The sequence below is a fragment of the Oculina patagonica genome, chromosome 5, assembly GCF_052425735.1.
Source record: "Oculina patagonica isolate OP01 chromosome 5, crgOcupat, whole genome shotgun sequence".
NCBI classification, from domain to species: domain Eukaryota; kingdom Metazoa; phylum Cnidaria; class Anthozoa; order Scleractinia; family Oculinidae; genus Oculina; species Oculina patagonica.
Window position 1 is genome coordinate 13,213,837 of NC_135762.1, and position 21,480 is coordinate 13,235,316.

The 21,480-nt window shown below is 38.9% G+C and overlaps 1 pseudogene across 1 annotated transcript; it reads left to right on the forward strand.

Annotated features, from left to right (window-relative positions):
- Positions 1–213: 213 nt before the first annotated feature.
- Positions 214–17,777, forward strand: LOC144654058 (polycystin-1-like protein 2; annotated as a pseudogene). The gene is made up of 10 exons (XR_013570865.1): positions 214–243; positions 3,860–4,179; positions 4,656–4,802; positions 5,806–5,993; positions 6,730–6,984; positions 9,856–10,418; positions 10,951–11,181; positions 11,907–13,621; positions 14,113–14,284; positions 14,526–17,777. The product of XR_013570865.1 is annotated as a polycystin-1-like protein 2 (transcript).
- The last annotated feature ends 3,703 nt before the right edge of the window (positions 17,778–21,480 follow it).

Genomic DNA, 21,480 nt, shown 5'->3' on the forward strand with positions numbered 1-21,480 from the left:
TGGCAGCACCATCAAGAAGAAACTTACAAGGTTTTTTTTTCCTTTAGAAGAAATTGTACCCACAACGTGCTATTTTTGAAGCTGTTTTTTTATCTCTTTTCTTTGAGCTATTTCCGCGTCAACACAATTATCAGTCATTGCGCACATGGTAATTGTCTTTAGTTAATTATTATTTAAAGCACGTCTTTCGAAGACGCGCAGCACGATTAAGTGATGGAGCTGAAAAGAGTTCAACAGGGCACGGTAAGCTCTATCTTATAAGGTTCTGTTTGTGAAACAAAAAAGAATAGCGGGCGAAGTTATTTTGGTCTCAGCTTACATAACAGGAAGTCACTTGGATCACGTACGACAACATTTTACGTAACATGTAACTTAAAACTCCCCCAAGATGTGCTATTTATCCAGCATTTCGATAAATAGTTTAACCAGCCTCCGCTTTAAAGATAGTTTGCTCCAAAGCTGAAAATTTTATTTATTTATCGCAATATTTGAAGTTATTTCCGTGTTTTGATGTTATCGGTGATTTCGTCAATGGACTTTTGGAGCCGGTTAGAAATAAGGGTACATTAGCTTTACCATATAAAGCTTTGTTTGCAGCCGGCGCCAGATAAAGTGGATAATCATGTACTATTTCAATTGTGGTTTACACCGGACAGGAGGTCTTGGGATCAGGGTAATTAAAGCTACAATCATCGAATGCTCAGCTGATGAGATAGTAATCAGCAATTAACAGAAACGGTAAAAGGAACGTTAATATGACCTGTAAAGATGCCAGATGTTGTTAAGGCCCACAACAGTTGTTTGCACTGTAATGGCCATACTACGGTTGAATTAAGTAACCGTAACGCCTTGTTTAGTTGAATGGACACACGCCGCAACCTATTGTGTTTTGCGCACGTTCAAGGCCAGAAAAGCGAACAAAAACAAGAACAAAGACTTTCGCCGTGCTTCAGAACCATTTCCGTGTGAATGATTGATACAATCCTGTATTAAGCGAAAATAAAGATTCACTGTCTCATAGTCAGTTACTTGCTTGTTTCTTTCCCTGTTAAAGAAAAAAGATGAAAAAGTGTCAAAAAATAATAATGAAATCAGTAACAAAAAAAGAATAAAAATATATAACTGCCCCTCCCCCTACCCTTCCAGTACGCTTCCTTATTCCAACGCAGATTTACTAAGATAAGGTGTAAATAACTATTTAAAGCTGTATTTTCTTTTACCAGGTCAAAAAGGCTCACTGTCGTCCACGGACTGCGTTTTGTGTGTTCCTTAGAAAATTGGGAAAATGAAAACAGACCACAAGGGATAGAAATAATGCAAACATTAATTTCTGTCAACTCATAGATATTTTATGCAAAGTAGTATATTTTTTCAAATATGCTTAAAAATCCCAGAAGTTTGTCAATTCCCATTTAGATTAAGCGCGACGGACAAGGTATATTTTGTAATTCTTTTTTTTTTTTGCACAATTGTAGCTGGTTTCTGTCTGTTCCTTTTCGTGTAGTTCGTTTCATGCAGTTCAGCAGTTAAGGATTTCGTCAGTGTATACCATAATAATATTTTATTCTTACAAGTATTGAAGGAGCAAAAATTAATAACGGGCCCTTTTCAGGCATGAGGTATGCCAAAGACGCTATTCATCCAAAGCCGCAGGGAAGGGGTTGGCAAGCCTTCAATCCATAGATAGATGGTCCAAAAGATAAGTGATAAACTCCCGTAAGTCCGTCACCTGACTTGTACTCGTTTTCTATAACAGCTATTTTATCATGCACGGGGCATGCGGGACATATTTTCTTCGAATCTAAGGAGCAGGGGTGGCGCAGTGGTGAGAGCGCTCGCCTCCCACCAATGTGGCCCGGGTTCGATTCTGGCCTGGTGCCATATGTGGGTTGAGTTTGTTGTTGGTTCTCGCCTTGCTAGCGCTCCGAGGGTTTTTCTCCGGGTTCTCCGGTTTTCCTCCCTCCTGAAAAACCAACACTTCCAAATTCCAATTCGACCTGGACAGAGGACCCGCATGAAAACCAGCTAGCGCTGATGTGGCTTCCTCTCAAAATAAAGCAATTTTTTTTTTTTTTTTAGTTTGATTTTTTGAAAAGTTAAAGAGGAAGTCACGTGCAAGGAATAATAACGCAAAGGACAACTTTCACATGCAGGCGCATGCCTAATAATATGCTTATATTCCCGAACGCAATTAACGGCAATAAAAGCAGGAATTATTTCTAAAAAGGAGTAGGGCACGCAGCTGCCGGTATTATGGTCGGCTTTTGTCTTTATCTACCATCATCAGGTCCATATCAGCATACATGCTGCCAATAATTGAATCTGCTTAAGGACGAATTAAATTTCGCTTGAAAGTTATGTTCCTTGCGGTTCCACTAGAGCTTTTACCCACGGAAAACTGAGACTTTACCCACGGGAAGTCTGTATTTGTGTGTGACCTCTATTCCCGCAGTGATTCCGCCCATGGGAAATCACTATGGATACATCAAAAAGAACAAAAGAATTATCCATGACGTTTCCCGAACCAAGTAGTAGGGTTTATCAGTGGTTTATCTAACCACAAGAGTAGTTCAGCCAATCGGGTGAAAGAAAAAAGTAAATCCGGAAACCGCAGCACATGCTGGGCACATTTTTGTGGTGCTGCGCAAAAAATCGCGGCAAATATCCTGGCACGTACTAAATACAAGACACGCGGCATCAAACACGGCCAACTTTCGAGGTTCACTGTGAGTATATTTTACTCGTCTTTGCTCAGAATACCCCATTGATCTGATTTATCGTAGCACGGCATAGTTTTCTTATTGTTTTTGTTTTTTTACTATTTTCCACAGCAACTTTAGACCAGAGGATTCTCAACAAGATGGGCCTTTGTAAAATGGTTTTTTATTCCAAAGAAATCGGGAGCAAGATTCATCGGCACCATACTCTCAATATCCATATTATTTGCATGGAAATCAACAAATCCCGCTACACTGCAAGGTCGAAAGTTGACCTCGGGTAATTATTTGCAATGTAACCGGAGGACTTAACCTGACCGGAAACCCAAACCGATCCCAACCCAAGGGAATTACCCACGGGGTTACCTCGGGCAGAGGTCTAGTGGAACCGCAACTCTTAGAGTGCGTCTTAGAGTGCGTCTTAGAGTGCCTCTTAGAGTGCGTCCCACTATTGCATAAAAAGGTAACAATGAACGAGCTAGAAAATATTACCTTCTAATTGAGGCCCTCTCTCCCAAACAATCCCTGCCATAACCCGTCTGACGACTTGTCTGTAAAATCCAAATTACGAATAAGATAGCAGATGCAAATAAAAATAAATAAAATAGAGAATTTCAATTTATCCTGTCAAATCCAGGCAATTATACCATGACAGTGTTTGGTCCGCTAGTTGTGGTATATACTAAATTTCGCGGCGAGGTAACCTGATATCCGCCACATTCACCGCCACTGAGGTGAATAATTGTTTGTCGAGGCATGTTCATTTGATAAACCATTGGGAGGTTCGCACCAGGTACAAAGTTAAAACGATTTTAGGGCGGAGTTTGCTATGTAAAAGCTGAACAATCGCTTAATTCGTCCTTCTATCCCTCGCGATTCAACTCACAACAGTAATAATCTTTGTGTGTTCACCCTTGTGGGGGAGGGGGGGGGGGGGGAGGGGGGGGTCTTCTATGGATCTCTTTAAACATGTTTTTTATTGTCAACTCTATGCCAACTATACCGTGATTAATCCATTCTATTTAAAAAGAAGTACAACAATTATCTCTGTTAAGATACGTAGAACTGAGACAATCATGGTGCTACGCTTGGCGTTGTTATGGATGAATATGTTTTTTATGTTTTCACTCTTTTCTACTTAGATCAAAGAAGGTGAACGAGCTCCAGTGGATCTTAATGATTTGATGAGTGACTTAGATTCCGAAAATGCCACTGTTATCAACAACGAGGAGGAAGCTAGAGAGTTGACCCAGAATTTAGCGAACACCTTGGCGCAGCTTACACTCTCCAGCGAGGAGACAACCCCTCAAACAACAGCAGGAACAGTTATCAAACCAACCAGCGCGGGCTAGACACCAAACAAGGGGAAGGTGAAACAACGGAAGCTGGCACAATATCTCCAGACGTGACACCGACACCCACCAAAGCAACGATTTCACCAGAACAAATTAAGCACGCTACAGTAAGTTGGGTCTTCCATTAAATTTTAGCATAACCCACTGACCGTCTATTAGGTAATCATGCAATCTGATTGGCTTCACAGGTGACACCTATTGATCGATAGACGGCTTTCGGAGTGCGCGCCCAGATTTCACTGAATTTTATCGATTAAAACCTTAAGAAATCACAGGTGTTTAATCGATCGGCCAGTGGGTTATGCTTAAACAATAAGACGGCTCACTTTCGGTTTCTATCGACTATGATAGTTTGCCCGGGTACAATTAAAAAAAAAAGACAGAAAATATATGCTATTCAATCGAAAGTATCCTCATTTCTATTAATAATCAGCCTAGGCTATAAGTAAGTTGAATAATAATCTTCACTCTTCATTTATCTAGTTGCGAGTGAATATCTGCTTCCTTTTTTCTACTCGATAAATCAATAGAAGTTTTAAACATGATTCAATCTATAGCTGATACTTTCTGGTTTTTTTTCCAGATCATTGAAAAGAGTATATCCAAGTTATCTCTTGTCACAAGTATTATAACAAATAGTGGTACAACAACTGTTAATGACTTTCTGGTCATCAGTGATACACTCGAGACGGCCACCGCGAATAAAGATGTGCTGACATTAAATGCAAGGGTAAAATGTTTTGCATTATGAAAGCAACTTTGTTTCATTTGCGTTAGTTTAGGTTAGTTAAGTGTTAAGGCTTTGCCTGTTTGTTCGTTTGTTTGTTTGGGTTTGTGGTTGTCAGTTGTAGTTACTGAGGAAATAGCGATCAGCTAGAGGTTACTACATGTTTGCAAATTTGGCTATTATGCCCGGGGGGGGGGGGGGGGGCACTCCCATACATGAGCTATATAGGTATGTGCCGCTGTGAAGGGTATGGTTTTCAAGCAGTTTAGTCTGGGATAGGGTATAGAAATCAGAGAGTTTTGGTATAGAAAAGGGTAGCATTTGCCGGGAAACCGATCGACGGTATGACGAATATAGTCCAGAAACTCGGAAGAGAAAGAGGCTTTCCTAAACGTAAATAAAATCATCGCGGCATCGTTGTTCACAGATGGTTTTCCATTAAAACACTGATAATGATACAGTTCTAACAAAATGCAAGTCTGGGATAGGGTAAGGATTTTCAGTGTCTAGTCTAGTATAGGGTTGCAAAAATCAGCTGAACATGGTCTGGTATAGGGCAAGGGCTTCAAATTCCCAGCGGCACACCCCCACCCAACAATGTACCGGGTGCCCCCCCCCCCGGGCTATTATGGCACTGGGTGATGCATGCAGAACGCTTATTACTCGAAGTAAGTTCTGTACTTACTATAGCTATGGAAATTTTCGCCAAATTGACCAAAGAAAGTCATAGTAAACGTATCGGAGTGCACCGTTGAGTAGAGCACTGAATACTCTACTCAACGGAGAGCACGCGGTAATTTTGAAGAACAGAAAAGTAGTGCAGAGAAGCAACAGCCGCAGCCAAGAGCTTTTCGCACTTGCCGAGTGTTTAGATCGTCGAGAGTTTAACATCGCCCTTAAAAATGTTAACGATAAAAGAAAAGCGAAGCAGGTTTTCCATTTATTGATGGTACTCCTCCGTAGAGTTTCTTCCTCTCACTAAAATCAATTTTTTTTTCTGTCCCAGGACGAAAGTGCCAGTTTACTGAATGACATAGTTGAAGCCGTTTCGGAAAGGACAGATGCACCAATATCGTTCCTGGAAAGGATGACGGAGACAGTTTTAAAAGCACTGCCAACTTACTGGACAGCGTGTCGAGTGGTCCTTCAATAAGCCGTGATGGTATAGTCCATAGTTGTGATGACAAAATCAAAGTAAATATCTCAAAACCTTCAAACCATTTGTTTTGTTTCTCATGACTTGCCACTTTCGAACATTCAAGGGAGGTGCCACTGAATATTCTTTGACCTTTTTCTGTTTTGTTTATTTATGGTTTTATTTGATGTTGCTCAGTTTCTTTTTTAATATGGTTTAGTTCATAAAGATCGCTTTTTTAGTGGCTGTTTACATTTTCATCTGGTGAACATTCTGCAAAACACTGTAATAATCGGCTCTAGGAAACAACAGAGATGTTTTAAAAACAGGTCAGCGCTGACAAAAAAGAAAATTGGATAACGTAAACATAAAAATAAGGTATAACAAACATAGCAGTGGAAGTCACCAAAATACGATGTTGAGAATCAGCCAGACGCTTCCCCCCCCCCCTCCCCCCGCCTCAAAAAAGTGAAGTAAATCAAAAGAAAAAAAAACAGACCCAGACCATTAACTATATTAACCGATTGCACGGAGGCTTTAGTATTTCGTAGATTTAACTGACAAGATAGTCCTTTCTTTTGACCTTTCTAGTGGGTGGTTTCTAGAAAGGTTACCCTTTCTCCACTTAAACTAGCCCTGAGATAGAGCAGGACTATCGTACCTTCTGTAAAGCTTGATAGTAATATACCATGTACTCTTTTTATGCTGAATCATTTCTTTAAGGTCTGTAAAATGGACCAAAATTCATGTGTAAAACTGTCTCACTTTCTTTCTGACTTTTATTTTTCTACAAAGGAGAGGAGTGGAAATGTTTCCAGCACAATCTTGCAAGCGATAAACAATATGTGTATGGCGGTTTTGAAAGCTAAAACACCGGGTGATGCAGACACAGTTATTAATACTACAGAAATAGCAGCAAGACTTCGGAAGACCCTTGTTGACTCTTTGAACGATTCGAAGATCGAGCATGACCTTGGAATGTTCAAGCTTCCCAAAGAGGAAATGTTTCCAGAGAAGAACCTAACGGGCGATAATGCAGTAAATCTTCAGGTATGCAAAACTCCATGCCATAAGCAGAATAGCTGACAAAAATAGTAAAGAGGGGGTTGAGAGGAGCACCAGGCAGTGATTTCAAACCAGAGTAAAAAGAAATTTGATAGATCGATTCAAAGCGAAAATTTAGCTTAAAGTGTATATCCGTCCTACAGGTTTTTTGTGGTTTTCGTATCTCTGTAATGCATTAATAAGTATTCCAAATTTTTTTTTGGATTCCGCCACTTTTTCGCTGTGAAATCAAGCTTTAAAGTTCCCGTTTCGGTCACGCCCAAAGGAGTTGACCGGGAGTCAAGACAAGAAAAAGCCTGGGTTCCAAACCGGCTGTGACGTCAGATCAGGAACCGCGAAATCTTACCGCCAGTTGAAGTCCTCATTACTTCTGTAATCGCGAGGAGATATTGTCGGTTGAAATATGCCAGATAGATGCGTTGTTGCGGAATGCTTAAATACTCCAAACGCCGAAAAGGGTATTGCGATGCATTTTGGGGTGTTGTGAGAACAGAACCAAAGGCTAGAAGGAAAAATTAGTTGGACTTCGTGTAACGTGCAAAGTGGACTGATCCGAGTGCTTGGTCCGCCGTCTGCTCTTGCCACTTCGCTCCCAGGGATATTACAAGAAGACATTCCTTTGAAAATCTCAAATGCCAACTGATCAAATATGATATTGGCATTGTTCCTGTGCCAAGATTTCACCGGGATACTTTCAAAGAAGAAGAGTTTTCCAGACGAAGTCTTGTTCTTCAAGTCTTATTAAAATGTGACCTTTAAAATCGACGTGACTGCGTTCGTACGTAGCTTTTCAGGGTTTCAACTCCCATACATGTGAAGTTATAATTTTATCGATCGGTCTCCGCAAGCGCTATTGCTTGATTAAAGTGCGTACAATGAAAAGTTAATCAAAGCTTTCACGGCCTAAAGTAAGCATTGTCACAATAAAAAGAAAAGGTTTTCCTAAGTTATAAAAGTAAAAAATCGATAGGTTATGACTTTTTTTGTTAATAGTTTTTTGAGACAATCAGTCGCACTTATCATAAGCGCGTGTTGTCGGAATTGCTAAACGCGTGAAAAGTCGCTCGTATTTTGATAAGGCTGTAACAAGAAGGACTAAAGTAGCACATATTTTTATAAAGGTGTTATAAGAAGGACTAATAAAAGTAATAAACATGTTTATTAATATTAATCTTTAAGTCGAGTTCCACTTGTTCAAGTGCGTATCGACTTAGGGCACATTTATTTGCAACATATGCAAATAGCCGTCGCATTTGCCCGTAGGATTTGTTATTGTTTTCAAGCTAAAAAGCAATAGAAAATTCAACAGGCAAATGCGACGGCTATATTATTTGTTGTATACAAAAGTCGCCAAAATAAACAGCCCACGCGCCAAATTGAAGTCTACCGACGCGACAAGTTTCGATTCAAAACAAACAAAGCTTGCAAGCATACAACATTCGAATTCAATGAGCTGTGCGAGTGTCAAGGACAATTTTTCGGGAATGATAGTGCTTGTTCTCGTTTTCGTTTTCGTATCACATCTGTAAAGATAATTAAAAGGTATACAGCCTGCGAATGCAGATCGATTTCCGTCCGTCGTTGAAAGTTTCGCGACGCGTCAAGTTTCCATTCAAAGCTTTCTGGAGTTAATTTGCGTACAAAATGCAAATTTAACGAGCGGAGTGAGTGTTTGGAAAAAGTATCTATATACCAGAATGTGTCTAATATCACGACTCTGTTTAGACGGTTTTGTAATTCTCGTTCCCTCTCTTCAATAATTTGCCTCTCTCGATTATATTCTTCTATCCATGCATCGTCCGCTAGAGGTTCTTGAAAGTATAAGGCGCCTTCTTCTTTGTTACTCTCATCTTCTACTGCAGTGCAAGCGAACGATTCGAGTTCTCCGGACTCGATCTCTTCGCTCGAATTAGATGAACTGCAAGTCTCGTATTCTTCAGATAAGAAATCGCTGTTGTGTGAGTATTTCATCCAAACTCGAAGAATTCTCGGGAAAAACAAACCTTATGTTGTGGTTGTAAAACAAATAAACAAATGCAAACACTTCGAGACGGTTCCTGGTATGATGTCACTCGTCATCAACCCTCGATTACGCGGTGAACTTCTTTTGGCGTGGCCGAAATGGGAACTTTGAAGCTCGATTTCACAGCAAAAAAGTGGCAGAATCCATTTTTTTTTGGAATACTTGTTTATGCATTACAGAAATACGAAAACCACAGAAAACCTGTAAGCCGGATAGACACTAAAGAATTAAGGGGTTTTTCATTTTACGTATATTTGAATTTATAAAGGGCTCATTGTATAGGCAGTTATATGTATAGCTTATTCGAGAAAGGTTGTCGGATAAAAGCACAAAATTGCACGCCACAATACCGAAAGGTAGTATGGGTAGAAGCGGAGAGCTGCTCTTCGTGCTGAATACCAGTAAGATGGCGGCATGAGAAACTCGAATTTGCACGATTTCTTTCTCTTCAGACATGTAAAGACAAGGTACTTTTAGCCCCCTGAATTCTAAAAGAATTTTCTAAACTCAAATACATGCGACAGTGAAAGTTAAGCTACAGAAAAAGGCCTCCTGAGAGGAAAAACAAAATCTTCACGTGCAAAAATACAAATTTGTACATTTTCTCTAGGCCAATATGCAGAATTCAAGTAAATACCCATACCACCTTTTGGTCTTGTCGCGTGCGCTTTTGTGATTTTTTCCGACAACCTTTCTCAATTAGCTGTATAATAACGATCATTTTGTAAACCTTACTACATACTCATTATGGCTGATTACGATGTTTGAAACTTCGAAACATGTTCACAAACTGAAGAGCGTTGTTGCAGTTGTTTTTATTAATTTAATTACAGATGCTGGCCTTTGAAGAGAATCCATACAAACAATGTGGCGATGATAATATTACCTCATCAGTGGTTGCTTTGGAAGTAAAAAGCTCTAACGGAAGCAAGTTTTCAATAAGCGGCTTAAAAATGAAATTGACATCAGAATACACCATAAGGAACGCCCTTTTGATTCTGATGAAGAGACCTTTTTGCTAAAACTAGATGATGCATCATCTCAATTTCATACTTTTACGAACAGCTTTTCCGACGTAGCTGTAGCTATCGAGTTTCTTTCCCACAATGAAACTCATTCTAAATGGACAATTATGGTAGCACATGGAAAGAGACCATCCGTACAAGATTATCTGGCTTCGTGGTCTTTTGATGGAAAAGGAAGAAAGCTATTACTGCTGGAATCTAGTTTACTGACCGAAGGAACTTACTACATCCAAGTGCAAGCAAAGACTACGGTCCACAGTTCCTCGGAGGAGACAATAAGTGCCAATGTTTCCTACAGTCTCAAAACATCAAGGTTAAAGTGCCTTTTCTGGATTGAGGAACTAGAAGGGTGGAGTCTGGATGGATGCAGGGTAAGTGTAGTTAAATGACTACTTTTTGTTAAAGAAATCTACTTCCAAAATCTATCTAATGGGTTTTTGGAGTAGTTATTCCATGCGCACGCGTTAGATATGAGGTGATAAATAACTAACGTGGTGCATTCCCTTTTTTCGCCATCCTATAAAACACTTTGTTTACCCCCAAAAATTTTTGCAAAACCATTGTTTTCAATTTCTCTGGGGACGATTGTACGTCATTGTAAATCCCAAGAGAAATTAAAAACAAAGAAAATGCAAAGAATTGGGTTAAACTTCTTTCTGCATTCGCCAGTCATATACTTGCCATTATACGAAATTATACTTTAAATTACAATATAAACAAGACATTTAAATTCGTCTTTAGAAAATTAAGCTGAAACGTTTGATAGTCGGAACTTTTGTTAGAATTGTGTCTGTAATTGGTCTGAAATGAAACGTTAAAAATTTATGTCGATCGCATTTGTTAATTTTTAATCATCAGAAAAGACTCACTTCGCTTTTCTAACGTATGGACGTTGCTTTATAGGCTGGTCCGGAAACAACATCTACAGAGGTTCAATGCCTTTGCAATCATCTTACATCGTTTGCAGCACAAGTGTTTGTCGAGCCAAATGTCATTGACTTTCGTAAGGCTATGAAAGGGTTCGTGGAATTGTCTGAGAACCCGATGGTTTTTACTGTAGTGTTATCTATTTTAGGCGTCTACATTCTGCTGCTTATTTGGGCTAGAAGACGTGACATTCGAAATGCAAAGAAGGTAAATATTTTCTTCTGCTACTCTTCCCACTACCACCTAGTACCACTACCACTACTACCGCTAACGCTACACCACCGTGCGCTACCGTTACTGCTGCTGCTGCTGCTGCTGCTATTGCTACTACAACTACGACTACTTCCTAGTACCAGTACCAATACCACTACCACAACTAACACTGCCACTACCACCACTACTGTAACCTCCACCGATACTTCCGCTTCCTCGCTTTCTCTATTGCTTTCGCTTCTGTAAAGGCTGCTACTACTGAAGCCTAAAAAATAATAACTCTTTGCCGCTACCTCTGCAATGCTCATTTTTTAATTAGCATTTCTCATTTAACTTTCTTTTTAACAGGTTTATTTTGTCATTTTTCGCACTTTCATACTGAATATATTCTTATATTCATGTCATTTCCAACATACGTTAATGGCCGCCGGCTGGTAGCCGAAAGCTTAGAATTTCTTTACAATACAATTTTTTTAAGATTAGCTATAGCTTATCATTAGCTATACTTCTTCTCTTCCTTCTTCTTCTGCACCTTTTCCTCCATCTTATTTTTCATCTCCTTCTTTACTTTCGCCTTTTATTGTTTCCTACTGAAGAAAGAAAAGCTTATTTTCATGTGCCATTACAGGGGCGACAGCAAAGAGCAAAAAGTTCGGGTCTGAATACAGTTTAAAAAAGCATTTTAATGAGTTCGTGACACATCTCCTTTTTCCACTTAGGCGGAAACCGTTCCTTTGGAAGAAAATGGGCCATCGGATCGATACAAGTACGAGATTTTGGTGTTAACAGGAATGAGAAAAGGAGCTGGAACCACTGCTGACGTTTGCTTTGATTTAATGGAATTGGACGGTGAGACTGGTCCACGCCGACTTAGAGATCCCAACCAAGTGCGTTTTCAGAGATCTGGCGTGGACTCATTTCTTCTTACCACTTCTCAGCATTTGGGAGATCTCACCCTCTTAAAGATTTGGCACAACAACTCAGGACCTAGCCCGTCTTGGTATTTAAAACAAGTAATAGTACGTGACCTGAAAACAGATTGCGTGTTTGTTTTTGTGTGTAATCGGTGGCTTGCTGTCGAGTTTGATGACAGTGAGGTGCTGCGGACGTTGCCATTAGCTAGGCAAGACGATCTAAAATCATTCAACCATTTGTTCTACAATGTCACGCAGAAGAATATAACAGACAGCCATCTGTGGTTTTCGGTGCTGATGAGGCCAAAAATGAGCAACTTCACCACTGCCCAACGCCTTTCGTGCTGTTTGGCTCTATTTTATTGTACCATGTTAGCAAATGCAATGTTCTACCAGCTTGATGGAGAGTCGGATTCCACAATCACCTTTAATTTGGGGCCTTTAAGCATATCTTATCGGCAGGTATATATTGGAATTATAAGCAGCCTGATTATTTTCCCAGTAAATATTGCCATTGCTGGGCTATTTAGGAACATAGGCCCCAAAACCCAAAATGAAAAGACAGCGAAAATATCGCACGCACTGAATTCGAAGACAAAAAAGAGGGCACAGGCTTACAAAGGAGATTTCGAAGACATAGTTCACTGGTACCGTAGGCAAGATCAAGAAGAAGAATTGCAAAGCGAAGGCCCTGAATCTATTTCTGTGGGACTGCCACCCGTTGAAACAGTTGATATGGAGCAGAAGACAACGCAGTGGCTGAATAGGAGTATAACCAGTTGCAACAGTGAAAGTTTCCTTGCGGAATTAGACCAGAACAATTGGCACGAAAGTGAAATAGATTTTGAAGTTTCAGAGGAGTGTAATGTTACGCTGCAAATCAATGAGAAAAAAAGTGAATCGCTTAAAAGAAGGAAACGTAAACTTCCTCACTGGTGCGTGTATATTGCATGGTTTGGAGTTTTCGCCGTCTCATTTGTCGCAGCTTTCTTTGTTACTTTATACGGTTTTCAGTTCGGCAGAGAGAAAGCTTCCCAGTGGCTTGCCTCTCTACTGATATCTCTTGTTCAAGACATCTTTATCAGCCAGCCGATCAAAGTATTGTTTTTAGCACTGTTTATTGCTCTTCTGATCAAGAAACCTCAAGAGCAAATAGAGACAAATAATGTGGACGGTGACGACATGGAGGATAATGAGGAGGACGAAGGTGAACATGGAATTGGCAATTTCGAACAAGGATTTCCTGAATATAAGTTTAATTTATGCATCGTAGATACGAAAAGCATCCTTCAACGAAATTGGAACCGCCAGATCTTACTGAACTTAGTAACGCCAGAGAACAGAGACAACGAGAAATACGAATGTCTCAAATTCTGAAGGAAATAATTACATACGTGCTTTTCTTGCTTGCCCTGTTTGTTGTAAGTTTTGGACAACGCGATCCTCAAGCCTATTTCATTGCCAAAACAATGGAAGATACTTATCTTGGAGGAGTGTATACCGGCCAGCAACTGTATGAGGTAAGCGTTTGTAGACTGAGGATTTGGCTATAAGCCCACATGGTCTTCAAATTCGCTCAAACCACAGCCAGTGGGGAGAAAAAAAAAAAGTAGCAAAAAAATAATCATAATGTAATGATTAGGTTAAGCGTCCTAGAAAAAGCTTTCATCGGTTGAAAGGGAACATTTCTGCATCACAGTCTTGATAGTTGAATCCCGATAACTCGAAAAGTCAATAACTCGAACCTCCCGCTAACGGAGACCTTTTTTGTTCCTCTCCAGGTTATTTTCTCACTAATTTAATCTCTTATAACTCAACCCCCTTGAAGGTTCGAGTTATCCGGATTCAGCTGTAATCAGCCATTTTACTGATTTGCAGTCATGCCCATCCTATCTCAATTAAGACAAAAAATCAGAATAATACTTGATGATTATTACAATTGTCATCACGATGACGAGGATGAGTGTGGTAAAGGATGACGAAAATATTGAATTTATTATTTATCTTGCAGACGGATGGAGTCGATAACTACTGGACATGGATTGAAGGAACTGTTTTGCCAAGTTTATCCTCTTCAAGTCGAGACTGGGCTAAAGGGTGCCACCCTTTGGAAAACTATACAATCGATTGTAATTCACGCCTAGTTGGAGGGGCACGCATCCGTCAGCTCAGAGTGTCTCCAGGTTTGTCCCTTTAAGAGTGGGTACTTTGAACATGAAAGAAAAATGTGTAGCTACAATAGAAGGTCACAGGGGTAACATTAATCGAAGAATATCATTCTATTATAACTCTATCTTTCTAACTGGTAAGGTATATCGTGGGAAAAGACAAAATTAATAGTTAACTATATGCACATGTTGCGATTCATATTCATAGGACATTCAATTTCTACTTAATTTTACGTTCAATTTTTCAAACCTTCAGGGAGTTGTCAAGTACCTGGGCCTTTAAGAGACAAGATCTCAGCGTGCAATGACTTCTATTCATTCTTTAAAGAGGACAAAAACAATTATATAACAGGGTGGGTAATGGCAAATACCACATCAAATACGACATCTAACACAACCGCCACACCCTCGCCTTGGACTTATCAGACCATGGAGGAACTTGGTGGCATACCATTCTTAGGACTCATGGGCACTTACGGTGGGGGTGGTTATTCCTTTGATTTGTCAGTTTCCAACGTTACAGAAGCTTACTTGAGTTCCTTGAAGGAAAACTCCTGGATTGATTCTCGAACTCGTGCAATATTTGTGGAAGTCGCAATTTACAGTGCCCAAGTCAACCTGTTTGGAGTTGCGACGTTTTTAACGGAATGGATTCCAACAAATGGGATTGTTTATTTTAACAACGTCAAAGTTGCCCGTCTATATTCCCACGGAAATAACTTTCACGTTGTGATGCTTGTGTGCGAAATTTTTCTTGCTATTTTTGTCGCCGTGTTCATGTACACTGAAATGAAGAAAGCTTATAAACTGCGAAAGGAGTATTACAGAGATCCATGGAACTGGCTTGAAATTGCTCAGATCGTACTGATATTAACTTGCGCGGGTGCTTTGCTACAGCGGACAGTTTTCGCACAACGGGCGATAAAGCATATGAAGTCTAACCCAGAGAAGTTTACTAGTTTTATTCAGATAATTACATGGGACGAGATTTTCGGGTATTCGCTGGCATTTTTAGTTTTCTTTGCTAACTTGAAGCTTCTCAAACTAATTCGATTCAACCACCGGATCTATGTATTTACAAAGACTCTTTCTACAGCTGCATCACCACTCATGTCTTTCATGATCGTCTTCTCCATTTTCTACTTTGCTTACAGTGTCCTGTTTTACGCAATGTTTGGAAGCATACTGCCCGAGTACCGCTCATTTCTTACGACCATTGAAACATTGTTCAATACTGTTATGGGAGCGTTTGATTTTGAAATTATCAGACAGAACGATCGTATCCTGGGACCAATTATCTTCTTCTCGTTTATGATGATCATGGTTATGATACTGCTTAACGTGTTTTTGACGATACTCATGGACTCCTTTGCCGAGGTACAAGCAGATGAAAATCTAAAATCAAAAGACGCTGAAGTAGTGGAAATGATGATGAAGCGTTTTAAATACTTTTTTGTACGGACAGACAAGGTTGACATTTTAACAGAGACCAGCGCCGAGCCGGAAACCGGCTGTAGTTCACCTAATGATCGTAAAACCCTGAACAGTATCAACCAACCAAGCAGTGATACAACTTCATTTAGGTCTCTAAGTGAAAACTGGTTGGAACAAGCGCGAGACAATATCTGTGAACAAAACCATCCACAGAAAGCTGTTCAGGCTTCATTCTCGTCGATTGAGAACGCTGATGACTCAAGCCAAATCCAACGTCGTGACTGTGACGAAGAAAACTCGTATGCTTGGTCTTCATTCATGTCACTAGCCAATGAGCGCGTTGAGGTGGAAAACTGCCAAACAATCTCACCTCGTGACGATGAGTCATTTATGTCACTATCCAATGACCGTGTTGAAATGGAAAGCGATGAGACAACCTCTCCTTATAACGATGAATTAGGGGAAAAACTAGCAGAAAAGGACACAAGTGATGTATGGTCAAAATCATCTAATGATAGTCGAGCATTTTCTAGGAAGTCATCCACTGCGTCACAGGGAGAACAAAATAAATCATGCGAAAGTGTTGGCGAGGAATGTCCACCATCTACGAGCAACTCACCCCAAGATAGCCCTCGCTTTAAAACGGCAGAACCTCGAACACTTCTCAAGAGCAGAAGAAGCTCGAGCTCTGGTTATAGTTCTTCCTTTTTGGGGACCGTTAAATCGAACGCTGAAACAGAACTATCTCAAGAATCTGAAGTGTCCCATTATTACGATTTGCTTGACAGAGCACTTGACACCCTTGATGTTGAAAAGCAAGAGAGTTCTCTGGCGAACAGCAGCTCCATGGAACCCGAGGTGTCTCATTACTATAAGCTTTTAGAAAAAGCGACAAAGGAGCTTGATCAAGACGCACAAGAAGGAACAAACGCTTTGGAAACATTTGACTTTACTGATTATAGAATTTGTGATAACAACTTCGGGAACAGCCTCGTAAAAGATTCAGAATTGGAGGAAAACGTGGAGCCAAAACTCGGTGAGCTTACAGGCAACTTTGCTATTGTTGCTATGAGTGACATACAGGAGGATCAAATATATGAACAACTGCTAAAAACATACGTCACATTACTTAACGAGGTTTCTTTTGAACCTGATCGTGACACCATGGAAAGTCAACTTATGAAACGTTTTGATAAAAAAGCAAAGTGGAAGTACACTCGTCACATGTATACGGAACCATAGTGAAAAACACGCCGAGTATAACAGCTCACTTTAAACAGTATTTAGTGATTATTTCAGTAATTCTCAGGAAAAAAAATAGTAAATTTAGGATGGAGACTGGTTGATACTTATTTCTTTATTTACTTTTTCATTGTATTTGTCGTATATGTCAATACCTCGTATTGCAGTCATAGCATTTACATCAGAGAGCTAGATTAAACATCTGCATTGTTTCAACACCCTGTGTCTAAAATTGGGTAAATACACGCCCGGTTTTAACAAAGCTTGATCGGATTTTAAGTGCTTCCACTATTTAAAATATTCCATACAGTATTCTTAAATTTACAGCTTCAATCACTTCATCCTGATATGTCAAGTGACAATAATGCTCTAAAGATAAAAGACATGTCTTAGTAAGTTACGTATAAATGATAAAAAGTGATAAAATAAAATCAAGATAGCTTCATAATATTTAAGGCTGAGTTTAGTCTTTTTCATTAAGTTTTTCGAAAACCTACTATGAAGCTTAGTGTTAGCAAAGAAATTACTTCTATGAATCTGAATGTTAAAAACATAGTTTCATCACAAACAAATGTGTCTCCATGGCGTTAACATTAAAAATTAAAAACAAACGAAATTTACTTTGAAAACTGTTAAGCCTAACAGTTTTTAAAAAAAACCTGTATCGCAAACTATTTTAGCATTCATCAGTTTTTGTCCATCCATTTCTTTCTTTTGTATTTACTGTGTTAATGAGCTATTGTTACTCCACACTTTTAAGTGGTAATTTTAAAATTTCACTCAATATTTTTCACATTTTCTTATGTCTAAATTTGCTTAACATCCGTAAGACAGTTCCTTTAAAAATAAGTCTATTTGGACTTTTGTCTAACAGATGGTATTGTGTTCAGTACAGCTTTATGTGCACACCTTGTTGGGGATCACCGTATTGACAATACAGACTTTGTGATACATGACAACGGCCAACGGCATACAAGTGTAGCCAGCAGTTTATAGTGTTGCATTAAACAAGTAAACACGATAAGTATGCCTCTTTTGATTATTACTTAATAGTTGAACTACGTGGTTTCCATCTTTCCTTTAATAGCTCACTTCCAAATTGAGTTGCAGCTTGGACATAAAATATAGGCACAATTACTTATGGAATTCTTTGGCGAAACAAACAAGTATGGCGTAACAAAACGCTAAAGAAAACGCTCAATGCATACTAAAAATACGCCACATTCAGGCTCAGTTTTCGGCGCATCAAATGCTTAAAAAATACAATCGCAAAGTTTGGTTAAAGTTTCTTGAAATAAGGTGCTGATATACGCAAACTGAGGTCCTTTTCTGAAGCTTCCCACAAGAAACGAATTATCCGCGTGTTTATATATTTAGTACTACTGTGTAATCTTACGACTGTTATTGAACCAGCAGACTGTGAAATAGCGCTATTGTTAGCTGAAACACTTTTAGCCATGGTTTCGTTGTCCTCCTTCCGTTCGTTAGATATGACTTTGAAAACCAAATGAAACGTATAAGACCGTTTCCTGCCGTTTACTGGTGGGTTGATAAATAGTTTTGTCGATTTTATATAGAGTCTATATAGTTTAAAAAGCGTACTAATCCGACGTAACCAGCTATGGGGCTAGGCACTCATGCAGAAATGAATATTTAATTAACATGATTTTTGACGCTGTAAATCCAAATTATAAGATACAAGCAGATTTTTTATACACATTTTCAATAAAGACTTAAATTCGCTACTGACGGTGATCACAGAGCTGCGAATGTGTTAAATGCAACTTCACTTCCTGCTCGTTGAATTAATTGTATTCATACTTCCTCGCTCTATTTATAAATTGAGTAAAATAGTGTCCATTCAAAATTACGGACTCCTCAGTCCGAATAGTGGCAACACTGTCAAGAAGAAACTCACAAGGTTTTCTTTTCCTTGAAAAAGAAATTATACCCACAACGTGCTATTTTTGAAGCTGTTTTTATTCCTTTCCTTTGAGCTATTTCCGCGTCAACACAATTATTAGTGATTGCGCATTTGGTAATTGTCTTTAGTTAATTATTATTTAAGGCACGTCTTTCCAAGATGCGCAGCACGAATAAGTAATGGAGCTGAAAAGAGTTCAAAAGGGCACAATAAATTCTACCTAATAAGGTTCTGTTTGTGAAACAGAACAAAATAAAGGGCGAAGTTATTTTGGTCTTGGCTACAAAACAGGAAGTCACTTGGATCACGTACGACAACTTTTTAACATGTAACTTTAAACTCCCCCAAGATGTAGTTTGACAAGCCTCCGCTTTTAAGAAAGTTTGCTCCAAAGCGGAGAAATTTATTATTTATCGCAATATTTGAAGTTATTTCCTTGTTTTGATATGATCGGTGATTACGTCAATGGGCTTTTGGAGCCGGTTAGAAAGGGTACATTAGCTTTACCATATAAAGCTTTGTTTTCAGCGCCAGAGAAGGTGGATAATTGTATTATTTCAATTGTGGTTTACACCGGACAGGAGGTCTTAGGATCAGGGTAATTAAAGCTACTCTCATCGAATGCTCAGCTGATGATAGTAATCAGCAATCAACAGAAACGGCAAAGGGAACGTTAATATGACCTGTAATTATAAAGATGCCAGATGTTGTCAGGTCTACAACTGTTGTTTGCACTATCATGGCCATACTACGGTTGAATTAAGTAATCATCACGCCTAGGTTAGTTGAATGGACACACGCCGCAACCTATTGTGTTTTGCGCATAGTCAAGGCCAGAAAAGCGAACAAAAACATAGAACAAAGACTTTTGTCTTGCTTCCTTGTGAATCAGTGATACAATGCTGCGTTAAGCGAAAATAAAGATTCACTGTCTCATAGTCAGTTACTTGCTTGTTTCTTTCCCTGATAAAGTAATAGGATAAAAACGTGTCCAAAACAATAATAATGAAATCAGTAACAAAAAAGAAAAGAAAAATAACTGCCCCTCCCTCACCCTTCCAGTACGCTTGTTCCCACGCAGATGTACTAAGATAAGGTGTAAATTACTATTTAAAGCTAAAAGTAGTTCTGGTCATTTTTTGTCCTTTTTGTCGCTGAAAAAGTGACAAAAACCAAACGAAAAATTGGAAAATGTGATGCTGTGCAATTTTCGTGTAGCATTGTATTAATTTCCACCACATACTCATAAATGCAAACGACCTGAACAAAGGTCGTTCATGAAGCTTCCCGCAAGCAAGGAGCTACCGCGTGTTCCTTAACTAAATACTACTGCGATACAAAATTTATTATGTTTCGTTTTATTAAGCCGTACGCGTTAGACTGTGAAATAGCGCTATTTATAGTTGAATTGCTTTTAGCCATGGTTTGAAGCCAAATGGAACGTATAAGACTTTTCACGGGCGTTTAGCTGTTGGATGATTAATAGTTTTATCATTTTTTGTAGTTTAAAATTACATCTTGCTCCACAAAACGAGCTAATAAGAATAAGAATAAGAATAAAAAAGTAAGAATAACGCGAAGGCAGCTGCACAGCTAGGCACTCATGCAGAAAGGAATATTTAATTAAAATTGTCGACTCTGTAAATTCAAATTTTAAGATCGATACAAACAGATTTTTTTGTTTTCTACAAGTTCTTAAGTATTGACTAAATTTTGTCAGTGACGATGATTACACAGCGTTCCAAACCTTACACACACCCGTTAAATTAATTATGCTCGTATTATCCTCGTTAACTTTCACTACATCACTATTACTTTTTGTAAAATGACTAAAATCTGATAGTATCCACAACATTTTCATATGTAGGGACACAATCGTTATTATCGTTATTGGATCGAAGGAGAAGTTCTACCCATAGCGTGCTACTTCTGATGCTGGTATACTTTCCTCTGAAACTTACAAGGTTTTGTTTTCCTTGAAAAAGAAATTATACCCACAACCTGCTATTTTTGACGCTGTTTTTATTTCTTTCCTTTAAGCTATTTCCGCGCCAACACAAGTATCAGTGATTACGCATATGGTAATTGTCTTTAGTTAATTATTATTTAAAGCACGTCTTTCTAAGATGCGCAGCACGATTAAGTGATGGAGCTGAAAAGAGTTCAAAAGGGCACATAAGCTCTACCTTATAAGGTTCTGTTTGTGAAATGGAGCAAAATTAAGCGCGAAGTTATTTTGGTCTCAGCTTACATAACAGGAAGTCGCAGAGTGGATCATGAATGACAATATTTTGATATGTACATGTAACTAAAAACTCCCTAAAATGTGCTTTTTATGCAGAATCACTTGAAATTAATGGTTTAAGAAGCCTTCGATTAAAAGAAAGATTAGTCGAAAGCTAAGAATTGTTGACTGTGATTACCTAAATAGCCTCAGGTGCATGTTCAAAAGAGCTCATTAGCAGAGTAAGTCAGAATTATTTCGGTTGTGGTTAACATAACAGAAAGTCTTGAATGTAGTGTAATTAATTATAAAGTGATTTTATGTTTCGAAATGCTCAGTTGATGTTGGTAATTCAACGATTAAAGGAACAGTTAAATATACTAATAT